General features: G+C 24.7%; 1 pseudogene; it reads right to left on the reverse strand.

Moving 5' to 3' along the window:
* Nucleotides 1-945: 945 nt before the first annotated feature.
* LOC145839227 (AN1-type zinc finger protein 2A pseudogene) lies at nt 946-1,581 on the reverse strand (annotated as a pseudogene).
* Between the last annotated feature and the right edge of the window lie 4,614 nt (nt 1,582-6,195).

A 6,195-nucleotide genomic window follows, 5' to 3' on the forward strand; every position in this document is an offset into this window, starting at 1 on the left:
ACGATAAGATGAAGTTTAAGTTAAGAAATAGGGTTTCTCAAAATGTTTCTATAAGCTGCAAAGTGCCTAAAAGGCAATCCTGAATAGTAAAAAGGTTATAATTTAAAATTTTAACTAGAAACTCTTGACTTTATGATAAACAGTTTAAAAAAGACCATTTTTGTGTTCAAAAGTAGATTTGACTTACACCTGATATTACTGGAGTTTTTTATTTTAAGACTCGGTTTTAGCCGTATACTAGTTTTATCGATCAAGAGTGCGTATTGTGCCTAGTATATTTTTGAAAAATTTTATTGTTAAGTTTTTTTCAGAGTTAACGTATTTAAATAAAGATTGGGTAACCCTAGTTAAGAACTTTTTGCTCTAATTTTCAGCAGTGAATATAATATCTATTCCATTTGAAAATAAATAAAAATAATTGTGTTATTCTATATATAAATAAACTAAATCATTTTACTTTACAAAAGATTGTACTTTTAAGTTCTTTTTTAAATTATCTGTTTAGAACTTTTAGTTTATTGAGCTTAAACTTTTATGTTTAGTAAACATTTATATCGAATCAGTTTTTTCCGTTTAAAAGATAAAAAATATCAAAATTTCCTAAAAAGCGTTTATGCTTTTTAGTGCTAACTTTTACATAAAGAAACTTTTACAAAGTTTATTATAATACTGTTATAAACCTATAAAATCACAAAAGTATGTCAAAAAAAAGTTTATTCAACTATCAAAAAGTTACTAAATTTGAAAAAGGAAGGATGAAGTAATCATGTGTTAGTAAACACAAAATCATTTTATATTGTAAAGAGGTATATTCCTTAACTGCAACATTATTACTGCAATAAGCATGGTTGTCAAAAACTGCTTCAAATTTTTGTAATAAAAAAACACTAGAGCTGAAATAAGCAACAGTACTTGACTGTACCAGTAAACAAAAAGTTTTGAAGCTTAAAACTTTTCCCACTTCTCTCTCATCTTCTGGTCGTGATATGAAGCACTCTTCTTCTGCCCGCTACAGTTGTGATCCTGGGGATGTCTGTGTCGCAAACAGAAATTCATCCTGCACTTTTCGCAAAGCACCTGTTTTTGTTGTTTTAAATAACATAAACTCGAAAAACTAAATTTTCTAAGATAAATAAAAGACATCATTATTAGTAGTGATGATTAGTTAATCGAATGTTTTTATGTTATGAAGTTATTTAAATGGATAAAAATTGACAGTTAACGTTTAACAAATTTAACAAAATATAAAGTATTCTATTAATCACTACCTACCTTAATTGACTCCTTATTTTTACACTTTGCAAGTGAACACTTGTAGGCGCTACTTGCAGGTTCATCTTTGCAACCACGCGAAATATGCCTGTTTACAACCTCATCCGGCGTCTGGGTCGGGAGAATTGGAACCGGTTTGTTGCAAAGAGGGCAGACAGGCACTCTTTTGTCTATTATTTTTGCACAATTGTGCTTTCTTTGTTCAAAGTGGTCTTTACAGAACACTTTATTGCACGCATTGCATGTAGTTGGCAAGTAATCGTTGATGTTGCAAACAGCGAAATGTTTCCCAATTTGTGGTAGTTCCATGTTGTATTAATATGTATATTAGTTTTAATTTATAAATTATCTAATCTGTAATAAAACTATTACTAGTTAATTTCATTTCAAAGCATTACAATGTGACCATTTAAAGCATGGTTTCCTTGGGTGCCATGACAAATACTCAGGGGGCAACGAGCAGCAAGAGGCCAGAGGGGGCCATGAGCAGTAAAGAAAGTCACAGGGGTCCGTAAAGTCATAGCTGAAACTTACACTAGATATTCTGGAGTTGCTGATGAAGAGCAAAATAAAAAGGTCTTAGTTGTTTTTAATGGTATATTTTTGTATAGTATTATTTGGGGGTCATATCTATTTAGTTTTTTTGAAGTGGTCCATTCGAAAAAAGGTTGGGAAACCCTGATTTAAAACTTTAGTCAGCTATTTTATTTGGTAATAATGTTTTGCAAACACGTCTAAATTTAAATTTAGAAACTCTACAATGCTAAGTATTAAACTTGAACACTGTATACTGTACAAACTACTTAATGCATTTCTTAATTTTTTTTAAACTAAGTTGTTATAACAAAGAAAATACTTTAGTATTACTCAGTGAAAAACTGTGCTAACCCTCCTTACAATATTTAGACATACCCTGCTCACAATTTGTTTTTAGTAGTTAATCTAAACATAGATTAGTATAAAGTAATTACCACGGTTATTTTGTACTCAAAAGCAAATAACAAAAGTTACACAACTGAAAAACAAACATAAAAATTTCTGTTACTTTGAATTTTTTTTCGACATATAAAGCTTGCTTCAATAAACTGAATGTGTATCAAACATAGTGTAACATTTAAAACAAAACTTTTACCGTTTTTATCTATTTTCTTTTTAAAATATTCTTAAAACTATTAACGTGGAACAAATGCTTACATAGTGTTTTTTTTTAAAGGCAGCAACTAGTTTAAATGGTAATTTGATTGTTTTTTTAAAATTTTTTTGAATAAAATTCAATTATCTTATATACTTTTTTTAAGTTAATATGAAAATAGCTAAAATGATAGTTTATAATTAACCCTTATTAAAAAATATTAACTTTAATCTAAATTATGATATTATTTAAGACTTCGTGCATAAAATCTAATAAAAATCGTAAAAATATTTTTTGATTACTTGAAAAATCTTTATTAATAAATATACTGGTAAAAAATGGTCCTTTTAGTCTCATAGGTTTTTTATTTTAACTCTTTTTAACTCTTTATAAATCATGATAAAATTGTTCTACCTTAAGTTTAATATTAAAACAACCAAAGCTAATTTGTTTTTTTAAAACTATTCTAATTTTTACTAGTTAGTTAAAAAAACTGCTACTTACAAAATTGGTTTTACAGCAAACTTGAAGTTATTTGGTCAAAAGAAATTAAAAGTTTAGTAAAAAAATGAAAATAAGTAAGCAGTATTCCTACTGTTAAAGAGTTTTATTGATGATAACAAACAGCCAGTATTTCAAACTAGAATATTTAAATTATTAAAAAATTGATTAGAATTAATAAGCTGTACAAACTAGTATAACAAACTTAAAAATATACTCTGAAACTAATTTAAATGCCGTTTTTATTAAAAAAAAATTTTCGATGAAGACTAATAGTTTTATAAATAGGATAGACTTTTTGTGTAAAATAATAACTTTACTACTGAATATGTAAAAAAGTTTTAAACTCCAAGTTTTTTGTTGATTGATGATCAAAATTACAAGTTTTTCTTCAAAATTTCTTAAATTCTATTATTTTTAAATCTAAATAGTCTAATTCTAGGCTATTTATAAATTCCGAGTTTAAAAGATTTTTAATTTTTTTTTCCTGGTTTTTAAAATAATAAGTTTTTTGGTTTATAAAGAATTTTATTGTGTGTTTAAGGTAAGAAACTGTCTTAAACAGTATAAAATATTTTATTGAAAAATAATATTGCAAAGAAACTATAAAGCTACTTTAAACTTGTTTTTAATTAAACAATTTATTTATAAAAATAAATTTTTTAATAGAAAGTGTTTTGCATTTTAAACAATTTACTTACATAACATGTAATTTTTTATTAAATCAGGTTTTTTAGTGATTTCTGTTCAAAATTCTTGGTTTTTCCCACTTATTTCATAAATTACTAATTTCCTAGTTTTTTATCAACCCTGTATATAAAACCAAGTATCATCACTTTAATTTTTCTTAGTAAGCAGTATTCCTACTGTTAAAAAGTTTTATTGTTGTTAACAAACAGCCATTATTTTAAACTAGAATATTTAAGTCATTAAATTTTTTTTTTTAAATGATTAAAATTAATGTTAACAAACTTAAAAAAAATACTTTATCAAACTTTACATATATGAAATACTAATACTTAAAAATGTGTTGGATGTTGTAATTGTTTTATTACAAGCTAGAAAACTTGTAATAACTATAAACAATATGTATTACAATTACTTATGACAACTTTTTGTAGTCAAATACTTTGTGTGGTATGATAGTGTATGGGTCCTAAATGAGGAATGAAAGATTGAAATCTAGTGGTCAACACATACACAAAAATAAACAAAAATAAATTGTAAACAAAACTAATTGAAGAACTAAACCTTCTATTCAATATAGCATATTTAAAAAAAAAAATTACTATTTAAAAAAAAATTACTAAAAAGTGTATTATTATCTTAAAAACTTTCAACTGTAGTAGTTGGTTTAAATACTTATATACAAAAAATAAATGTTAAAAAATTACAAATTAGGCAAAGTATATTCGGAAAAAAAATAAATACTAAAACTGCATTGTCTAATATTTATATATTTTTTAAAAGTAATACTTTGAAAAATAATTTGACAGATATTGATAATAACTAGATGTAAAGAATTTAAGGGTCCTTATAACAATTTGTTGGTTTTCACTCAAAGTTTTAAGGTCGAGTAACTTTATGAAATTGGATCATGAAAAACTTGGAAAATTTTATTTTTGTAATATATATACTAATAGAATTAAAGCACCATTAACTTGTTAAAACTTCAACATATTAATCTAAGTAAGTAAATAAAAAATGTAAAGACAAGTTTAATGGTCATTCGGAGCTGAAAAAAAAAACTGAATCGGCAATTTTTCTTTAAATTTTAACTTATATTCCTAACCTATCTTATTCAATAAGATTTTATAATAATCTAGAAAAGTTAAAAAAATAAAAGTAAAATTAAACATTAAAAAGTTTCTTTTTTTCGCCGACTTAGCTATTATCAACTTTCGATGCTCAGACTGACCTTAAAGTAAATTTTCCAAAAATACTAGTTTCCTTAGTTGATTTTATTTTAATTCAAAAATAAGTTTAACTTTGCACGTAAAAGAGTTAAAAAACAACTAATTGTAAAAGCTAAAACTTATAGGTAATTAATTTTACATAGGTCTGTTTAATTTTTACGAAAACAAAATTAAAAAAGTATGACGGAGAAAACAATAAACTAACTTTTGTTACTTTAACAAAATTGAAACATTAAAAATACTTCTTAAAGTTTATTTAACAAACGTCACTTTTTGAAACCCATTATAGGTTTTATGACAACCTGAATTGCTATGGTTCACAAAAAGCTAATGAAAGATTATAAAAAAAACTAATGTTTATGTCTTTATTTGACTATAATATTAAAATTAATTGAAAGTTATTAAATTATAAAATTTAAATTTATAAATTATAAAAATTATAAAAATTATAAATTATTAAATTATAAAATTAAATTATAAATTAAATTATAAAATTTTATTACTTTTAATTTTCAAATGCATCTAGTAAGTCAATCTATACATTTTAAAATCTTTAGAAATAATAAATTCATTATGTTAATCATATTATATAACTATAAACTCTTCCATTCATTGTGTAGGCGGGGTGCCCACTAGTGATGTTTGAATTATGACGTCGCTCAACAAACGTTCACTTACACGCTTGTGGTTGTAAAATAGCTCTTTGCTAAAAGAGAAATCAATATCATTGATAAACGTAATTATCACAAACAAGGATGAAATTTCTTTTTAGAACCTCATACTGATCATCTAAATTAAATTGCTTATAGATGCTTGGTTACTTGCAAAAAAATCAAATCAGATACAGCGTATGAATTGTAAACAAAATTTTATTTTAAACTTATCTAATTTTTACTTTCACTGTTACCCCTTACCCTTCGACTACATTTTGTTTTTTATTTTTATAGTTTTTGTATTATTTAATGGTATAGTTTTGAGTTATTGATATTTAGTTTTATTAGTTAAATTATTTGTATTTTTACTACCACTGTTACCCCTCACTTTACCTCATTCGGTTATTTTTTTTAATAACTTTATTTTTATTTGTCTATTAATTTTAATTAATAGTTTTGTTTTTTTTTAAAATTTTACTATCATTGTTACCCTTAACTTTTGTTTTTGGTCTGTAACTTATTATTTTTTTTATTAATTTGTTTTTTTACAATCAACTTTATGTTTTACTATCGTGCAAAAGTGACCCTTTCTGCAAAAGTGACCCTTGTTGCAACAATGTCTTCGTGCATATTTGACCTGTTTCAATTTTCAGCATATTTATACTAAGTTCTGGCAGTGACATGCAATTTAGAGCTAGACCACCTTGCTGCTGCTAATATG

Source organism: Thalia democratica, chromosome 6 (assembly GCF_965202585.1).
Source record: "Thalia democratica chromosome 6, ktThaDemo2.hap1.1, whole genome shotgun sequence".
Taxonomy (NCBI): Eukaryota; Metazoa; Chordata; class Thaliacea; order Salpida; family Salpidae; genus Thalia; species Thalia democratica.